Source organism: Hordeum vulgare, chromosome 5H, assembly GCF_904849725.1.
Source record: "Hordeum vulgare subsp. vulgare chromosome 5H, MorexV3_pseudomolecules_assembly, whole genome shotgun sequence".
NCBI lineage: Eukaryota > Viridiplantae > Streptophyta > Magnoliopsida > Poales > Poaceae > Hordeum > Hordeum vulgare.
The window spans coordinates 211,482,982-211,505,101 of NC_058522.1; positions in this window are offsets into that span (position 1 = coordinate 211,482,982).

Sequence of the window (22,120 nt, forward strand, 5' to 3'; positions counted from 1 at the left end):
TTCGTTAGAAGGAGAAGATTCCACCTCTTCTCCACGCTCCTCCTCGCTTTCTTACGTCTCCTCATCGTCGCCTTCATCGTCCTCGTCGTCCACCGAGCCCTCCAGGAGCTCGGCGTCCTGGTTTTCCGTGTCACTTTCCTCATCAATGGGCGAGCGGTCAATCGACGGTATGGAGCTGACCAGTCCTGTGAAAGCCTGTCGAATGAAAGAAGCAAAATCACAAGTGGAAGTTGAAAAAACAAAGAAGTTCACTCGGTATGGGTCCTCGATGACTCACCTCATTCGGCTTATTGTCCGCCGCGAAGGGTTTCACCTGCTTGGAGCCTCTAGGGTTGTCTCTCAACGGAGTAATGGCCCTTAGCCTATTCTCCACAGCCTCTTCTCCGAGCTCCTCAGGATGGACTCGAGTCTGATCAACCGGCCCTTCAAAGTGCCACATCAGGTGGGCTCTGGCCTGGAGAGGCTGGATCCTACGCTGGAAGAAGACCTCCAAGAGGTCCATCCCGTTCACACCCTTCCGGATCAAGGACATCGCCAGTATCATCAAGATCTCTGCATCGGTCTTCTCCCCCGTGGACAAGGTCAAGGTAGGGGTCGAGTGGATCCTATCAACCGTGAAGGGAGGGAGGACCGAATGACCCTCGCCGACGGGGACATCTCGGCAATAAAACCAAGAGTCCTTTCAGTTCTTCACCGAGTCGGGGAAACTCATATGGGGAAAGCTACTTTTGCCCCTAAGCTGAATGGTGAAAGCACATATGCTCCCTTGGTGATTTCGATAATTCATGACAACATACATTGACTCTTGGACTAACACTTTTACCTAAATATTTCAGGATTAGTCCATGAAGAGCTACGGCTTAAGATTTATGTGGAGACACCCGTGGATGCAAGAAAGGAATAATATTGGCTCAAGCTTCAAGCTAGAAGACTCTTCATTTTCTATTCGTGAGAAATCACTTTTGAGTCCATAGGAAAGCCAATACTATTAAAAAGGGGTGAGGTAGTAAATGAACTGATTGCTCAAATGCTTAAAGTTAGCCACCAAAACACTCAGTCATTTTCCCCACATGTCCACTCTGTCAAGTTCCACATTCACAAATTCGGTGTCACCAACATTTCCACATCGGACCCACCGAGTTTGAACCTCAGACTGAACTCTAGCCATTCCCACACAATCGGTGCAACTGAAACTGCATCGGTGTTACCGAGTTCTATGCGACCAACATTCTCTTGCCAATATACACAAAATCGGAATTTCCAAGTTTGAGTATTGGTGCCACCGAGTTTGGCCATCTGACCATTAGTCACCTTTTCGGTTGCCACCGAGTTCTATATATCGGTCTCACCGAGATTCAAAAGTTCACACTTTTAGTACTAATCCGTACCACCAAGTTGTACACTTCGGTGTCATTGAGTTTCACTTTTGTGTGTAATGGTTGGATTTTGGTTGCTGCCTATATATACCCCTTCACCCACCTCTCATTCGTGGGAGAAGCACTCAGAACACACACTTCATTTCCAGATCCATTTTCTGAGAGAGAACCACCTACTCATGTGTTGTGACCAAGATATTCCAATCCAATCATTTGAAACTTGATCTCTAGCCTCCCCCAAACTGCTCTCCGTGGACGTAAGCCGTGGTGGGATAGTAAAGGCCGCTTCTTTGTGGACCCTCCATGGGTGGAGCACTCCGTGGACTCTCGCAGCCGTTACCCTCCGTGGGTTGAAGTCTCCACTAACATGGACGTATGGTAGCACCACCTATCGGAACCATGCAAAAAAATCATCATGTCAACCTCATGTGTTTGATCTCACTACCTTACTCCGCTACTTTACACTTGCATGTTTACTTTCCACTGCTATACTCTTAGAACTACATGTGTAGGGTGACTTAGACTTGTTACAACTGCTAGATTACTGCCTTCCTTGAAATTTGGTTAGGCTAGAATTTTTATCTTAACAAGTAGTCTATTCACCCCCCCCCCCCCTCTAGACACATCTTCTATCGATCCCTCAATTGGTACCAGAGCAAGGTCTCCAAGACCTTGGTTCAACAGTCATTGGAGGAAGATGAATGTGACTAGTTCCCAGATTTTTAGTTGTAGAGTGTCTATTCTTGATGGGGAGTACTTTAGACAATGGAAAGACGAAATGCTTGATATATTGGATGAGTTCCATTTGCGCAAGTATATTGAATATCCCTATGCGCCTCCCATTAATCCCATACATCTTTCTCATGATGATGAAGTTAATATCCTTGGTAACCTTAACACTGTCAATCTTATAATTAGATGTTTACCAAGAAATATGCTCAATCAGTTCCAAAACTTTGAGTGTGCTCATACCTTGTGGAAAGACTTAGAGAAAAGATATCCAAATTATTCCTTGAAAAATCTCGATATCATTGTTCACAAGTACATTGCTTACCATAAGATGAAGCAAACCGATCCTAACTTCGACAAATGCCTATTTGAGCTTCGTGACCTCGTGAGTGCTAAAGGAAATGTCATTACCATCAACAACATTATTGTTGAAGCCATTCGAATGCATAAACTTAAACATTGTAATAGTCAATTTTTTTATGAAACTTTTGTCTCTTACGAGCAAACTTCATCCGATGATGACTATGTTGAACGTGCCTACTGCGATGATGATGAGAGCTTCGACACCGAGTATGAGAAGATCATGAAGAATCTCAGTCTTGTGGCTAACCTTAAAGACTACATGGCCGGTGGAAAGGAGTGGGTTCTCGATAGTGGATGCACCGATCACATGATCGGAGATACAGACATGTTCCATGAGATTACACCCAATCGTGGACCTCGAAGGTATGTAACTTTTGGAGAGAAATCCAAAGGTAAGGTACTTGGTCTCGGTAAGGTCGTAGTACCTCATGATAGTTCCATTCAGAATGTCATGCTAGTAGAATCTCTTGGCGACAATCTTCTTTCTGTATCTAGACTAGCAAACTTTGGTTTCGATGTCCTATTTACGAAAGTTGAATGCCGGGTGTGTAATAGTGACATTCATAACATCGTCTTTACTGGTTTCCGTAGAGGTGACCTGTACAAAGTTGATTTCTCTAAGATATCCAAACACTGTATATGCCTTATTGCAAAATCTTCTAAGGGTTGGTTATGGCATAGAAGGCTTGGACATGTTGGTATGCGTAATCTTGACAAACTCATCAAAGGTGATCATATTCTTGGTGTTAAAGATGTTATCTTCGATAAAGATAGACTGTGAAGTGCTTGTCAAGTAGGAAAACAAGTTGGAGGAAGTCATCCCGTGAAGAACATCCTAACCACAAGAAGACCCTCAAGCTGCTTCACATGGATCTCTTTGGTCCCAACGCTTATAAGAGCCTCGGTGAAAATTCTTATGGTCTAGTTATTGTTGATGATTTTTCCAGATTTACGTGGGTGTTCTTTCTCAATCATAAGTTGGGGTACAAATGATCTTCAAGAACTTTGCTCGAAAAGCTCAAAACTAGTTTGAAGTGAAGATCAAGAAGGTTCAGAGTGACAACGGAACGGAGTTCAAGAACACTAATGTGGATACTTTTCTTAACGAAGAAGGTATCTTACATGAGTTCCCGGCGACGTATACACCTCAACAAAATGGAGTTGTTGAGAGGAAGAACCGGATGCTCATAGAGATGGCGAGAACGATGCTTGACGAATACAAGACTCCAAGACACTTTTGGGTAGAGGCCGTAGAAACAGCTTGCCATGCCATAAACCGACTCTACCTGCACAAGCTTCTCGGTAAAACGGCATACGAGCTACTTACCGGTAACAAACCCCAAGTTGGATACTTTCGAGTATTCGGCTCTAAGTGATATATTCTTGATAAGCATCGTCGATCAAAATTTGCACCTAAATCTCATGAAGGTTTCCTTCTTGGTTACAGATCAAACTCTCACGCTTACCGTGTCTACAACAACTTCACTCGAAAAGTTGAAGAGACGATAGATGTGAAGTTTGATGAGACTAACGGTTCGCAAGTCGAACAATTCCAATTGATGTAGGAGATAAGGAACCTTCGGAAGCTATCGAAGATTTGTCCATTGGCAAGATTCGTCCCATGGAGGTGAAGGATAGCAGTTCATCAACTCAAGTGGAAGCTCCTACTTCGCGTCAAGGCAAACCGCAAAACGACATGGAAGCATCCACAAGCGGTACACGACATGATTAAGAAATGTAAGAGAAAAATCTTGATGATCCACCTCAACCTTCCTCACCACCATCTCTAGCAGAAGATGACGCCAACGACAATGCTCAAGATGAAGATGATGAAGAGGAAGCTCCTCCATCTGAAACAAATCTACAACGACATAAACAACGGCAGAATCACTCGCTCTAAAACTCGACTAGCTAACTTTTATGAGCATTATTCTTTCATATCTAACATTGAACCCTTGAAGGTAGAAGAAGCTCTCCAAGATCTAGATTGGGTAAATGCCATGCATGAAGAGCTACACAACTTCGAGAGGAACCAAGTATGGACAATTGTTGAGAAACCAGAAGGCGAGCAGAACATCATTGGTACAAGATGGGTGTTTCGGAAGAAGCAAGATGAAGACGGACAAGTTGTATGCAACAAAGCACGTCTTGTAGCCCAAGGATACACGCAAGTCGAAGGTATGGACTATGGTGAGACTTATGCTCCTGTTGCTAGACTTGAAGACATTCGTATTCTTCTAGTTTATGCCAATCAACATGATATAACTCTCTACCAAATGGACATTATAAGTGCCTTTCTCAATGGAGAAATTGAAAATGAAGTTTATGTTCAACAACCTCCTGGCTTCGTGAACCCTAAGAAACCTGATCATGTTTACAAACTTCGTAAAGCTTTATATGGTCTTAAACAAGCACCTAGAACTTGGTACATATGTCTAACGAAGTTTCTAATAGAAAAGTGTTTTGAAATTGGCAAAATTGATGCTACCTTATTCACTAAAAGAGTAAATGGTTAACTATTTGTTTGTCAAATATATGTGGATGATATTATCTTTGGCTCTACTAACCCACATTTTAGTGAAAAGTTTGGTAAGCTGATGTCAGAGAAGTACGAGATGTCCATGATGAGTGAACTGAAGTTCGTCCATGGATTGCAAATCAAACAATTGAGAGAAGGTACGTTCATCTCTCAAACCAAGTACACCAAGGACTTGAGGAAGTTCAACATGCACGAATGCAAAGGTATGAGAACTCCCATTCCTACTAATGGACATCTTGACCTTACTAAGGATGATGCACCCGTATATCAAAAGGTTTATCGATCAATGATTGGATCATTGTTATATCTATGTGCCTCTCATCCTGATATCATGCTAAGTGTTTGCATGTGTGCCCGCTATCAAGCAACACCTAAATAATGTCATCTATTGGATGTGAAAAGGATAGTGAGATACCTTATACATACAACAAACTTTGGCATATGGTATCCCAAGGGATCTTCTTTTGATCTTGTTGGCTATTCGGACTCGGACTATGCTGGAGACAAGGTTGATAGAAAATCCACCTCGGGTACATGTCAATTTCTTGGGAGATCTCTTGTCTCTTGTACATCCAAGAAACAAAACTCGGTATCCTTATCAACTGTCGAAGCTAAATACATTGCCCCTGGATCATGTTGTGCTCAATTACTATGGATATCTCAAACGCTTAAGGATTATGGCATTCATGTTAGAGAAGTCCCATTGTTGTGTGAAAATGAAAGTGCTATTAAGACTGCATCTAATCCTACGCAACATTCTAGAACAAAACACATCCAACTGCGACATCATTTCATCCATGATCATGTTGCCAAAGGAGATATCGATCTCAGGCATGTTCATACTGATAAACAACTGGCTGACATTTTCACCAAACCACTTGATGAGAAAGTGTTATGTCATTTGAGGAGTGAGTTAAACATCATTGATGCTTCAAACTTGAGCTAGACTCACTCGGATGCATGCAAGGGCATGAGCTTGACTGACTATTCCTTGATGCCATTGATACGACTATCTTATGTCTTGGAAACTATGCTCCCTTGTATTGCATCTAACCTTTTGTAGGTACTTGGAAGAAATACACTCCACGAGATTGCAAGGCAACTCACATCAAAAGCAATCTTGATATGGCCAAGTATCAACAACCTTTTCTTAGGATATGAAGGAAGAAGACAACAAAATCATATCATTGACAATTCAATGATTTTGAATTTCACTCATGTCATTTGGATATATTATGTTCTTCCTTGCGTGACTAACCATTGTAGGTGAAAAGTGAACTAAAATGTCATGGATAGCTCCCAACTCAAGATGATCATCATCAACATTGAGCATCCACAACAAGTTCACCTACATGCCACGTCATCAACTTCATTCGAAGGTATGTACTCATATCCTTGATAAAGCTCTACACCAATTCATGGTGTACAACAATTCAAGTGATATGAAGACACTGAAATGCTTAATCGAAAAATGGCAACTCCATTTCACGCTTAACGATGAGTATGACCTATGATCAAGCATCCTTGCTTGACTCCTCAAGTCAAATACTCTAATATAGGTGACCTAGTCACTGCCCCACATGTAGATGGAGAATAACGTATGGTTCACATTTGATCTTTCACATTCTTAGAACTATTCCACTCTCATCTATATGTGTGTATTATCAAAAAAACTTCTCTTATTCTTCTTGCTTTTGTTTATCTGTCTCAATTGGAATTATCATTCTTTTGGACTCTTGACCTTTAGAAACAATTCTTTTAATCGGCCTATTTTCTGTTGAAGAGTTGACTATCATAGCAACTCGGTTTCACCGACTTGGGAAACTCGGTCCAACCGATTTCCTCAAGAGGCCTAAATATCAATCTCGGTCCTACCGAATCATTATGCCTCGGTGACTCCGATTTTTCTGACTTTGTTGCTCTGATAAACTTCTTCTGGATTATTGTCTTAGGGGAAGACAACTTCTCTAGGGGAGAAAAATCTCAGTGATCCCATGCAATATAAGAGTGAGAATCCTCAAGGATCCCTAACTCAGGGGGAGATCATTCAAGGAACTCTTATCCATACCTAAGGGGGGACTTTCAGTGAACCGTACTAAATATCTAAGGGGGAGAAAAGACAAATTCCAGGAACCCTTACAAGGGAGAGAAGTATCCAGAATCCTCTTTATTCTCTCAATGAACCCTTACCCTCTGACCTTTCTTTTTGGTAATTGTGGCAAAGGGGGAGCAATATCATCAAAGCTTCCATTCAGTGAACCTATTTATAGGGGAGAAATACTATCATATACTATCAAGAAGCTTATACAAAAGAGGGAGCAACAACACTAAGGGGAGATACTTGTATCAAACCCTACACATTAAGGGGGAGAGATAAATATTGTTTTAACTCGCTTTATTGGCTAGAACTTATTTTTCCTACCTACTCCCAATATCTACATGCCATGATTCAAGGGGAGAGGAAAACTCTATATACTCATTCTAGGGGAGAAAAAGTTATTGTTCCTTGGAGACATATTCTTTCATCAAATCCTATCTTAACTATGTCTTCATTTTCTTGGTACTCTTGAATTTCTTTGCATCTTTGCAACGTGGTACTCTTGTGTTATCTAACATTTGTTTTCCCAAGTATACTCCTATGTCAAGACGCTCAAGATCCTCAAGGTAAGTATATGCATCACATCCTTGTTCATGATGACCTATTGTTTCTTGCAAATATTGTTTGCAAGAGAGAGTCTTGAACATGGAAGTCCTTCATTCACATATGTTTCATGCATATAGCCAAGATTCCTATGACTTGTCTTGTCCTTATACCTTGTGTGTGCCCATGCATTCCAAAGCAACTATCGTTTAAAGGGATTGCACACATTTAGGGGGAGCTTGTACTAGTCATAATTCCTTCAAACCTATCATATCCTTATGAGTATCTTTATTTGAAGCTTTGGTTGTATGTTGGCATCAGTTACCAAAAAGGGGGAGATTGAAAGCACATATGCTCCCTTGGTGATTACGATAATTTGTGACAACATACATTGTCACTTCGACTAACACTTTTATCTAGATATTTAAGGATTAGTCCATGAAGAGCTATGGCTTAAGGTTATGTGGAGACACCCCTCGATGCAAGAAAGGAATAATATTGGCTCAAGCTTCAAGCTAGAAGACTCTTCATTTTCCATTTGTGAGAAATCACTTTTGAGTCCATAGGAAAGCCAATACTATTAAAAGGGGGTGAGGTAGTAAAATGAACTGATTGCTCAAATGTTCAAAGTTAGCCACCAGAACACTCAGTCATTTTTCCCACGTATCCACTCTGTCAAGTTCCACATTCATAAATTTGGTGTCACCAACATTTCCACATCGGACCCACCGAGTTTGAACCTCAGACAGAACCCTAGACATTCCACAAAATCGGTGCAACCGAAACTGCATCGGTGCTACCGAGTTCAGTGTGACCAACATTCTATTACCAAGATACACAAAATCAGAATTTCCGAGTTTGAGTACCGGTGACATCGAGTTTGGCCATCTGACCGTTAGTCACCTTTTTGGTGCCACCGAGTTCTATATATCGGTCTCACCGAGATTCAAAAGTTCACACTTTTAGTACTAGTCAGTACCACCGAGTTCTCCACTTCGGTGTCACCGAGTTTGCACTTTTGTGTGTAACTGTTGGATTTTGGATGCTGCCTATATATACCCTTTCACCCACCTCTCATTCGTGGGAGAAGCACTCAGAACACACACTTCATTCCCAAATCCATTTTCTGAGAGAGAACCACCTACTCATGTGTTGAGAACAAGATATTCCAATCCAATCATTTGAAACTTGATCTCTAGCCTCCCAAAACTGTTTTCCACCAAATCAACCTCTCCTACCCATTCATATTTTGTGAGAGAGTGATTTGTGTTGAGCGGACTATCTTTAGAAGCACAAGAGCAAGGAGTTCATTGATCTACCACATCTATTACCTTTTGGAGGGTGGTGCCTCCTAGATTGGTTAGGTGTCGCTTGAGAGCCTCCTACTTCGTGTTCTGGAGTTGAACCAAGATGTTTGTAAGGGCAAGGAGATCGCCTACTTCGTGAAGATCTACCATGAGTAAGGCTAGTCCTCCGTGGACGTAAGCCGTGGTGGGATAGACAAGGTCGCTTCTTTGTGGACCCTCCGTGGGTGGAGCCCTCCGTGGACTCTCGCAGGCGTTACACTCCGTGGGTTGAAGTCTCCACTAACATAGACGTACAATAGCACCACCTACCGGAACCATGCCAAAAATCATCGTGTCAACCTCATGCATTTGATCTCCCTACCTTACTGCTCTGCTTTACACTTGCATGTTTACTTTCCGCTGATATACTCTTAGAACTTCATGTGTAGGGAGACTTAGACTTGTTACAACTGCAAGATTTCTGCCTTCGCTGAAATTGGGTTAGGCTAGAATTTTTATCTTGACAAGTTTCCCCTAGACATGTTTTCTATCGATCCCTCAAATGCCTAAGCTGCCGCAAAGTTGCGCTACATTGGTTTTCCCCCAAGGAGGAAGACTTCTTCACGACCATCACTCGACACGTGAACAAGCGCTTGAACGAGCCCGAATGCAGGTAGCACCAGAGGAAGTTCTCGCACAAAGACACGAATGCGGCCAGATACGAAACAGCGTTGGGGGGCAAATGATGGAGCTGAGCCCCGAAGAAAGCAAGAAAAGCTCGGAAAAAGGGGTGCGGAGGCAAAGAAAAACCTCGCTCGATGTAGGTGACCAAGAGCACCCGCTCGTCGTTTTGGGCGTTGGCTCAATCTCGCCATCCCCGGGCAGTCGCCAGCTCCCCTCGGAGATCAAACCTTCGCCCTCGAGCTCCAACAACCACCCCTCCGAGATGCGAGACAGCATCCAGTCGCCGTGGATCCACCCCCGCGGGAGAACTCCGACGCTCGAGGAGGATCCACGCGACCCCCTCTTGGCCTGCTCGGCCATCGACGTCGCTCCCTTCGCCATGGTCGGCGTCGGAGAGGTAGGAGCCGGGGATCGACGGAGACAACCGGCGGCTCTGGTATTTGGTGGCAAGTGGCGGAAGTGGAGACGGGGAGAACCTGTTTCCAAGACGCGGTCTTCTCTCTCTCTTCCTTCCCATGACTTAAATACCCAACGGCAAGATTCCCCATTGAGCGCGTCGCCAGCCCGAGGAAGATTTGCAGTATCTCGAGGATCCCGCGCACTATAGCATGACAACGACATTACAGGCGCGGAAATCGGGGCGTCATCCGAGTACTTCCACCACCTGCATCTCCACCAAAACCGCCGCCCGCGCACGCGCTCCCTCGATCCAAAAAATCGCGAAAAATCCGTCCCACCTCATATTCCGATTGGATTCCGTATCTGAGACGTGTGACAAGGTGAGCCTAATGAAAATTTTGCTCATCCCCCTTTGGGACCCCGATCATTCGGGAAATCAATAAAGACGACCAGATCGTCATTCCCCCAATGCAAATGGGGATCTGTCCCCGCTCGCCGATTGAGCACGCGGAGCTCAGAGCTCTCGTACACCCAACTCATGGAATCTATCTTCCCGAAAGATAGTCCATCACCGCCGACTGCACACGTTCTCATATGACTAGACAGTCGGAATTCGTCACTCTTGAATCTGTGGAGGTTTGTCGAGAGTCCAAATGACGCAGCCCCGAGCTGCAGCCCAAGAACTCCGAAACACCAGAGATATCGAAGGAAGTCATTCACTCGGTCTGCAAAACCTCAACCGATTCGAGGGCTACTGATGGGGTTGTACATTAGGGGTAGGCCTACGCACCTGCTTCATTAGACCCACCTAGCACCCATTACGGACATCAGTGTCCTTAAAGTCACGTTGTAGCCTCGACCTCACTCGGCTTGCCTGGAGTCACTCGGACCACCTTGTGTCAGTCGGATGCATCCTGGCACTCGGACCACAGCAAGGTGAAGGCACTGAAGAGGTTGCAACGGCGAAGGACTTAATCCATCAAATGAAGTGCGATGAAGACTCACATTACCAGTAACGCAGAGGATTAAAGTTGTCGGTTCTAGTAACTTCCCTATTTATTAGCATTAATTGCCTTGTAATGAAGCTCGGTCGGTCATGGCAGCAACTATATAAGCCGCTCCCGAGCTCTAGCTCAAGGGTTCAGCATTTTGTAATCTTTTGCACCCCCATAAGAAAACACGAGCCTCACGGCTCGAGACGTAGGGTTGTTACCACTTCCGAGTGGGGCCTGAACTCGTAAATCCGAGTGCATCCGCTGCGCCTAGTTAGACTTCACCCCTTCGTTCGTACCCCTAGGTACTATTTTCAAGGTCATTCCCACGACACCCCCCTTGTTGGGTTGTCCCCGAAGAGCACCTCATTGAAACCTGCATTTGGGCATGACCCTACCACCTATGAGGGTTGTGCATACGGGATGTAGTTAGTTGCTAGTAGTTTCTACGCAAGAAGGGATGGGAATATGCATGGTGACGATGAAGGGTGTGTAACAAGGGCTTCTCAAAACAAAACATCGGGTGCCACTAATGCCCGAGGGTGATGGTCTTGAGATGGATGACAACTTGGGAAAGAAGTGGTGTAATAAGAAAGATTTTCTGTGTGTAGTTTCGGAAACGGGATCAGATTTAAGATTTGTCGACCGTTCCAACCTTACATGTGCCACCACGATACCCCAATATGGGAACGGGCTTTTTGACTACTTTGGTCGATGCTAGCAGAGAGCCCGCATTACTAGTGGCGAGGGTGGTATGGTCACTCTCGTGACGGGGTCGTGCCAGGTAGAGCAACCATGTTGTTTTTAATGGTTCCGAGCACACCGTTATGTGCCTCATGGATGGTACGATCTAGAGCGAGGCTCATATGATGTACATCATGAGGTATGGCACCAATGAGTTGACTCTTTGTTTAGTGTCACCATGGGAAAGGCATTGTTCGGGTGCTTACCTCGGGTATGTTATATATCGCGAGGCGTGGATGACATGAAAGTTCCCCGAGTCTTGTGGGTACAGCGTGCAACCTCTGCAGAGTGTAATTTTTTTTGAATAGTCATGTCCACGGTCAAGGACAGTTGGGTAATCCTGCTTAAACTACGTCTCGTGGTTTCCGCATAAACCAACTGTGTGTGTGGGAAAGTATGAGAAAAAGATGGTGACATGGGAAAGATGATGCTTGAGCTAAGTTAGGTGACTTGGCATGATGGGTGAACATGGATGTTCGACCCTCAGTTTATATTGATATTTATAACATGTTCACCAGGTTACCGCTATGCATTGCGATGCATGTCGTTTGAGAATTTGATCATGTTCTTGCACTAGGGAAAAATCTGCTTTCAGCAAAAATAGCAAGCTAGTGTTATATCTTGTTTCATTATTGCCTTGTTCCACAACATGGGTTGCTTGCGAGTACATTCAAAGTACTCATTGACTTATCACTAGTTATTTCATTGACCAGGTAAGAGGGAACAAGAGATGGTGAAGAGTACATTGGTGACGTTCTTGCGAGCTAGGATGCTTCCCTGTCAGAATGCCTGTAGGTTAAGGCTGATGGCATGGGTTCACGCTTTCAACCAAGATTTCCGCTATTAGTTGAGTTTGGTGTGTTGGCCTTCATGGCCCTATCCATGTAAGACTTGACATCAATGGTCATTATTTATATCACACGGTCTATATGGATGTAGGACTCTTGTTATTCAGTTTCTGTGTGTTCAATGAGCATTGATCTCTAGGATCAATGAACACGTACATTCGGCAGTCTCGACCTACAAGTCGGGGTCCCCACATACAGCCACATCCCAACTAAAGAAAAAGAAACAACAAAAGATACACATGCGCCAAGGAGAAGCTCACAATGCTCGCTTACAACAAGCTAGAAATAAGACATTGAGCACAAGCTTGGGGATGCCAGCGACCTCTTGCACACAAAAGGCCGAGGAGAAGGCAACAGGCGGCTCAGGAGAGGGAACCAACAACAATGCGAGGCACGTCGTTGCCAAAACACCAGGACTTGGAGGAGACGCGGCCAAACCAAATCCATCATCAAGGAAGGCCCGTGCCTCCTCACTCGGCTCGAGGGTGTCGCACCGTTGAATGATGGACATTTTCACCCTTGAACCTGGATGGCTGGAACCTAAGAAAGACACCAGAGCGGAACCAGGAGACCCCCACTTGTCGCCGACGACTCGCCTAGAGCAAAGCAATGCCAAAAACCAGAGCTCTCGGAATAAAGAAGGTAAGCAGCCACAATGTACACCCTCCGCCCACACCGCAGCGAAGCCCACATCCCATCCTTGTTCCCAAAACGGTGCCTTCAAGAAGGTTACGACGACAGAGGCGTCGTCGTCATCCAACGAAATTAAGGTGTTAACCCGGGAGACAAAGGGGAAGGGGGTGGCGAACAACACCTGACCGGCGCCTCTAGGAAGGTGAGCGGCGCCCACGGGCGTCGCCACCATCGCAGCCGACAATGCTGACAGGGTTTCCCCCGGTCATGCATCCGAGAACCCGCTCCCGCCCGACGAAAACCGGAGCCCCGTGTCGAAGCAGGCCGGATCGGGGGGGTGAGCTCGCTGGAGAGGTGTAGCAGTGGAGATGGCCAAATCTAACAATGACAAAGCCAATGTCGTCGCATCGCCCTGCCCTGCATCCCCCGATGGTCTCGTCATCCACACGATCGAGAACCGACGGCCCGCGCCCGCGCCCTAGCTGCCGAACGTCGGAGGCACCACACCAATCGGGGTCGCCACCCCGCAGCCCGAGGCCCCCCGCGAGCGAGGTGAGGCAGCTAGGTCCCCGTCGCCACCTACATCAGCAGCACTCCGGGCTTGACCGACGGCTGCCTCAGTGTTGGAATTATGCTCTAGAGGCAATAATAAATATAGTTATTATTATAATTCCTGTATCAAGATAATCGTTTATTATCCATGCTATAATTGTATTGAATGAAGACTCATTTACATGTGTGGATACATAGACAAAACACCGTCCCTAGCAAGCCTCTAGTTGGCTAGCCAGTTGATCAAAGATAGTCAGTGTCTTCTGATTATGAACAAGGTGTTGTTGCTTGATAACTGGATCACGTCATTAGGAGAATCACGTGATAGACTAGACCCAAACTAATAGACGTAGCATGTTGATCGTGTCATTTTGTTGCTACTATTTTCTGCGTGTCAAGTATTTATTCCTATGACCATGAGATCATATAACTCACTGACACCGGAGGAATGCTTTGTGTGTATCAAACGTCGCAACGTAACTGGGTGACTATAAAGATGCTCTACAGGTATCTCCGAAGGTGTTAGTTGAGTTAGTATGGATCAAGACTGGGATTTGTCACTCCGTGTGAACGGAGAGGTATCTCGGGGCCCACTCGGTAATACAACATCACACACAAGCCTTGCAAGCAATGTAACTTAGTGTAAGTTGCGGGATCTTGTATTATGGAACGAGTAAAGAGACTTGTCAGTAAACGAGATTGAAATAGGTATACGGATACTAACGATCGAATCTTGGGCAAGTAACATACCAAAGGACAAAGGGAATGACATACGGGATTATATGAATCCTTGGCACTGAGGTTCAAACGATAAGATCTTCGTAGAATATGTAGGATCCAATATGGGCATCCAGGTCCCGCTATTGGATATTGACCGAGGAGTCTCTCGGGTCATGTCTACATAGTTCTCGAACCCGCAGGGTCTGCACACTTAAGGTTCGACATTGTTTTATGCGTATTTGAGTTATATGGTTGGTTACCGAATGTTGTTCGGAGTTCCGGATGAGATCACAGACGTCACGAGGGTTTCCGGAATAGTCCGGAAACGAAGATTGATATATAGGATGACCTCATTTGATTACCGGAAGCTTTTCGGAGTTACCGGGAATGACGAATGGGTTCCAGGAGTTCACCGGGGGGGCAACCCACCCCGGGGAAGCCCATAGGCCTTGAGGGTGGCACACCAGCCCTTAGTGGGCTGGTGGGACAGCCCAAAAGGGCTCTATGCGCCAAGAAGAGAAAATCAAGAGAAAAGAAAAAAAAAGAAGGAGGTGGGAAGGAAGGGGGACTCCCTCCCACCAAACCAAGTCCAACTCGGTTTGGGGGGGGAGTCCTCCCCCCTTGGACTCGGCCGACCCCCTTGGGGCTCCTTGAGCCCCAAGGCAAGGTCCCCTCCCTCCCACCTATATATACGGAGGTTTTAGGGCTGATTTGAGACGACTTTTCCACGGCAGCCCGACCACATACCTCCACGGTTTTTCCTCTAGATCGCGTTTCTGCGGAGCTCGGGCGGAGCCCTGCTGAGACAAGGTCATCACCAACCTCCGGAGCGCCGTCACGCTGCCGGAGAACTCTTCTATCTCTCTGTCTCTCTTGCTGGATCAAGAAGGCCAAGATCATCGTCGAGCTGTACGTGTGCTGAACGCGGAGGTGCCGTCCGTTCGGTACTAGATCGTGGGACTGACCGCGGGATTGTTCGCGGGGCGGATCGAGGGACGTGAGGACGTTCCACTACATCAACCGCGTTCACTAACGCTTCTGCTGTACGATCTACAAGGGTACGTAGATCACTCATCCCCTCTCGTAGATGGACATCACCATGATAAGTCTTCGTGCGCGTAGGAAAATTTTTGTTTCCCATGCGATGTTCCCCAACAGTGGCATCATGAGCTAGGTTCATGCGTAGATGTCTTCTCGAGTAGAACACAAAAGTTTTTGTGGGCGGTGATGTGCGTTTTGCTGCCCTCCTTAGTCTTTTCTTGATTCCGCGGTATTGTTGGATTGAAGCGGCTTGGACCAACATTACTCGTACGCTTACGAGAGACAGGTTTCATCGTTACGAGTAACTCCGTTGCTCAAAGATGACTGGCAAGTGTCGGTTTCTCCAACTTTAGTTGAATCGGATTTGACCGAGGAGGTCCTTGGATGAGGTTAAATAGCAACTCATATATCTCCGTTGTGGTGTTTGCGTAAGTAAGATGCGATCCTACTAGATACCCATGGTCACCACGTAAAACATGCAACAACAAAATTAGAGGACGTCTAACTTGTTTTTGCAGGGTATGCTTGTGATGTGATATGGCCAATGATGTGATGTGATATATTGGATGTATGAGATGATCATGTTGTAATAGAAATATCGACTTGCACGTCGATGGTACGGCAACCGGCAGGAGCCATAGGGTTGTCTTTATACTAACGTGTGTGCTTGCAGATGCGTTTACTATTTTGCTAGGATGTAGCTTTAGTAGTAATAGCATGAGTAGCATGACAACCCCGATGGCAACACGTTGATGGAGATCATGGTGTGGCGCCGGTGACAAGAAGATCGTGCCGGTGCTTTGGTGATGGAGATCAAGAAGCACGTGATGATGGCCATATCATGTCACTTATGAATTGCATGTGATGTTAATCCTTTTATGCACCTTATTTTGCTTAGAACGATGGTAGCATTATGAGGTGATCTCTCACTAAAATTTCAAGACGAAATTGTGTTCTCCCCGACTGTGCACCGTTGCTACAGTTCGTCGTTTCGAGACACCACGTGATGATCGGGTGTGATAGACTCAACGTTCACATACAACGGGTGCAAAACAGTTGCGCACGCGGAACACTCGGGTTAAGCTTGACGAGCCTAGCATGTGCAGACATGGCCTCGGAACACATGAGACCGAAAGGTCGATCATGAATCATATAGATGATATGATTAGCATAGGGATGCTTACCACTGAAACTATACTCAACTCACGTGATGATCGGACTAGAGCTAGTGTAAGTGGATCATGAACCACTCAAGTGACTAGAGAGATGTACTTTTTGAGTGAGAGTTTAGCGAATAATTTGATTAAGTTAAACTCTAATTATCTTGAACATAGTCTAAGTCCACTTTGAATATATTTGTGTTGTAGATCATGGCTCACGCGACAGTCATCCTGAATTTTAATACGTTCCTAGAGAAAGCTAAGTTGAAAGATGATGGAAGCAACTTTGTAGACTGGGCTCGTAATCTTAAGCTAATCTTACAAGCTGGGAAGAAGGATTATGTCCTTAATGCTGCGTTAGGAGATGAACCACCCGCTACGGCTGATCAGGATGTTAAGAACGCTTGGTTAGCACGTTAGGAGGACTACTCAATAGTTCAATGTGCAGTCTTGTATGGCTTAGAACCGGGACTTCAACGTCGCTTTGAGCGTCATGGAGCATTTGAGATGTTCCAGGAGTTGGAGTTTATCTTTCAGAAGAACGCCCGGATCGAGAGGTATGAGACCTCCGATAAATTCTATGCTTGCAACATGGAGGAAAACTCATCTGTCAGTGAACATGTGCTCAAAATGTCTGGGTACTCAAACCGTCTAGCTGAGCTGGGGATTGAACTCCCGCAAGAAGCTATCACTGACAGAATCCTTCAATCACTGCCGCCAAGCTATAAAGGCTTTGTGTTGAACTACAACATGCAAGGGATGAACAAGTCTCCCGGCGAGTTGTTTGCGATGCTGAAAGTCGCAGAGTCTGAACTCCGTAAAGAGCATCAAGTGTTGATGGTGAATAAGACCACTAGTTTCAAGAGAAACGGCAAAGGCAAGAAGGGCAATTCGAAGAAGAGCGGCAAGCCTGTTGCCAATCCGACGAAGAAACCCAAAGCTGGACCTAAGCCGGAATCGGAGTGTTACTATTGCAAGGGTATGGGTCAATGGAAGCGCAATTGCCCCAAGTATCTGGCAGATAAGAAGGCGGGCAAAGAAAAATCAGGTATATTTGATATACATGTTATTGATGTGTACTTAACCGGCTCTCGTAGTAGTGCCTGGGTATTCGATACCGGTTCTGTTGCTCATATTTGCAACTCGAAACAGGAACTGCGGAATAGGCGAAGGCTGGCGAAAGATGAAGTGACGATGCGCGTAGGAAATGGTTCCAAGGTTGATGCAATCGCCGTCGACACAGTGTCACTTCAGTTACCGTCAGGATTAGTGATGAACTTAAATCATTGTTATTTAGTGCCTGCGTTGAGCATGAACATTATATCTGGATCTTGTTTATTGCGAGACGGTTACTCTTTTAAGTCAGAGAATAATGGTTGTTCTATTTCTATGAGTAACATCTTTTATGGTCATGCACCGAATGTGAGAGGATTGTTCATATTGAATCTTGATAGCGATACGCATATACATAACATTGAGACCAAAAGTGTTAGAGTTAACAATGATAGCGCCATATTTTTGTGGCACTGCCGCTTAGGTCATATTGGTGTAAAGCGCATGAAGAAACTCCATGCTGATGGACTTTTGGAGTCACTTGACTTTGATTCACTTGACACGTGCGAACCATGCCTCATGGGCAAGATGACTAAGACTCCGTTCTTAGGAACAATGGAGCGTGCAAGTGACTTGTTGGAAATCATACATACCGATGTGTGTGGTCCGATGAGCGTGGAGGCACGCGGCGGATATCGTTATTTTCTCACCTTCACTGACGATTTAAGTAGATATGGTTATGTCTACTTGATGAAGCACAAGTCTGAAACATTTGAAAAGTTCAAGCAATTTCAGAGTGAAGTGGAAAATCATCGTAACAAGAAGACCAAGTTCCTGCGGTCTGATCATGGGGGTGAATATCTGAGTTTCGAGTTTGGTGCTCACTTAAGACAATGTGGAATTGTTTCACAGTTAACACCGCGTGGAACACCACAGCGTAATGGTGTGTCCGAACGTCGTAATCGTACTCTATTAGAGATGGTGCGATCTATGATGTCTCTTACTGATTTGCCGTTATCATTTTGGGGCTATGCATTAGAAACAGCTGCATTCACTTTAAATAGGGCACCATCAAAATCCGTTGAGACGACACCATACGAACTGTGGTATGGCAAAATGCCAAAGTTGTCGTTTCTTAAAGTTTGGGGATGTGATGCTTATGTCAAAAAGCTTCAGCCTGAAAAGCTGGAACCCAAAGCGGAAAAGTGCGTCTTCATAGGTTACCCAAAAGAGACAGTTGGGTACACCTTCTATCTCAAATCCGAGGGCAAAGTGTTTGTTGTTAAAAATGGAGCTTTTCTCGAGAAGGAGTTTCTCTCGAGAGAATTGAGTGGGAGGAAGATAGAACTTGACGAGGTTGTCGAACCTCTCATCCCTCTGGATGGTGGCGCAGGGCAAGGGGAAACCTCTGTCATTGCAACGCCGGTTGAGGAGGAAGTTAATGATGATGATCATGAAACTCCAGTTCAAGTTTCTGTCGAACCACGCAGGTCGACGAGACCACGTGCTGCTCCAGAGTGGTACGGTAATCCCGTCTTATCAATCATGTTGTTAGACAACAATGAACCTGCGAATTATGAAGAAGCAATGGTGGGCCCACATTCCAACAAATGGCTGGAAGCCATGAAGTCCGAGATAGGATCCATGTATGAGAACAAAGTGTGGACTTTGGAGGTACTGCCTGAGGGCCGCAAGGCCATTCAGAACAAATGGATCTTTAAGAGGAAGACGGACGCTGACGGTAATGTGACCATTTATAAAGCTCGACTTGTGGCAAAGGGTTTTTCACAAGTTCAAGGAGTTGACTACGATGAGACTTTCTCACCCGTAGCGATGCTTAAGTCCGTCAGAATCATGTTAGCAATAGCTGCATTTTTCGATTATGAAATCTGGCAGATGGATGTCAAAACGGCGTTCCTTAACGGTTTCCTTAAGGAAGAGTTGTATATGATACAATCCGAAGGTTTTGTCGATCCTAAGAATGCTAACAAGGTGTGCAAGCTCCAGCGATCCATTTATGGACTAGTGCAAGCATCTCGGAGTTGGAACAAACGCTTTGATGAGGTGATCAAAACATTTGGGTTTATACAAGTGGTTGGAGAATCTTGTATTTGCAAGAAAGTGAGTGGGAGCTCTGTGACGTTTCTAATATTATATGTGGATGACATATTACTGATTGGAAACAACGTAGAGTTTTTAGAGAGCATAAAGGATTACTTGAATAAAAGTTTCTCTATGAAGGACCTAGGAGAAGCTGCTTACATTCTAGGCATTAAGATCTATAGGGATAGATCAAAACGCCTGATAGGACTTTCACAAAGCACATACCTTGATAAAGTTTTGAAGAGGTTCAAAATGGAACAGTCCAAGAAAGGGTTCTTGCCAGTTCTACAAGGTACGAGATTGAGTAAGACTCAGTGCCCAGCAACTGATGAAGATAGAGAGCACATGCGCTCCGTCCCCTATGCTTCAGCCATAGGTTCTATCATGTATGCGATGTTGTGCACTAGACCGGATGTTAGCCTGGCCATAAGTATGGCAGGTAGGTTCCAGAGTAATCCAGGAGTGGATCACTGGACAGCGGTCAAGAATATCCTGAAGTACCTGAAAAGGACTAAGGAGATGTTTCTCGTGTATGGAGGTGACGAAGAGCTCGCCGTAAAAGGTTACGTCGATGCAAGCTTTGACACAGATCCGGACGACTCTAAGTCGCAAACCGGATACGTATTTATTCTTAATGCGGGTGCAGTAAGCTGGTGCAGTTCCAAGCAAAGCGTCGTAGCAGATTCTACATGTGAAGCGGAGTACATGGCTGCCTCGGAGGCGGCTAAGGAGGGTGTCTGGATGAAGCAGTTCATGACGGATCTTGGAGTGGTGCCAAGCGCACTGAATCCAATAACCTTGTTCTGTGACAACACTAGTGCCATTGCCTTAGCAAAGGAACCGCGGTTTCACAAGAAGACCAGACACATCAAACGACGCTTCAACCTCATTCGCGACTACGTCGAGGGAGAGGACGTGAATATATGCAAAGTGCACACGGATCTGAATATAGCAGACCCGCTGACTAAACCTCTTCCACGGCCAAAACATGATCAACACCAGAACTGTATGGGTGTTAGATTTATTACAATGTAATTCACATGGTGATGTGAGGGCTAGATTATTGACTCTAGTGCAAGTGGGAGACTCTTGGAATTATGCCCTAGAGGCAATAATAAATATAGTTATTATTATAATTCCTGTATCAAGATAATCGTTTATTATCCATGCTATAATTGTATTGAATGAAGACTCATTTACATGTGTGGATACATAGACAAAACACCGTCCCTAGCAAGCCTCTAGTTGGCTAGCCAGTTGATCAAAGATAGTCAGCGTCTTCTGATTATGAACAAGGTGTTGTTGCTTGATAACTGGATCACATCATTAGGAGAATCACGTGATGGACTAGACCCAAACTAATAGACGTAGCATGTTGATCGTGTCATTTTGTTGCTACTGTTTTCTGCGTGTCAAGTATTTATTCCTATGACCATGAGATCATATAACTCACTAACACCGGAGGAATGCTTTGTGTGTATCAAACGTCGCAACGTAACTGGGTGACTATAAAGATGCTCTACAGGTATCTCCGAAGGTGTTAGTTGAGTTAGTATGGATCAAGACTGGGATTTGTCACTCCGTGTGAACGGAGAGGTATCTCGGGGCCCACTCGGTAATACAACATCACACACAAGCCTTGCAAACAATGTAACTTAGTGTAAGTTGCGGGATCTTGTATTACGGAACGAGTAAAGAGACTTGCCGGTAAACGAGATTGAAATAGGTATACGGATACTAACGATCGAATCTCGGGCAAGTAACATACCAAAGGACAAAGGGAATGACATACGGGATTATATGAATCCTTGGCACTGAGGTTCAAACGATAAGATCTTCGTAGAATATGTAGGATCCAATATGGGCATCCAGGTCCCGCTATTGGATATTGACCGAGGAGTCTCTCGGGTCATGTCTACATAGTTCTCGAACCCGCAGGCTCTGCACACTTAAGGTTCGACGTTGTTTTATGCGTATTTGAGTTATATGGTTGGTTACCGAATGTTGTTCGGAGTCCCGGATGAGATCACGGACATCACGAGGGTTTCCGGAATAGTCCGGAAACGAAGATTGATATATAGGATGACCTCATTTGATTACCGGAAGGTTTTCGGAGTTACCGGGAATGTACCGGGAATGACGAATGGGTTCCGGGAGTTCACCGGGGGGGCAACCCACCCCGGGGAAGCCCATAGGCCTTGAGGGTGGCACACCAGCCCTTAGTGGGCTGGTGGGACAGCCCAAAAGGGCTCTATGC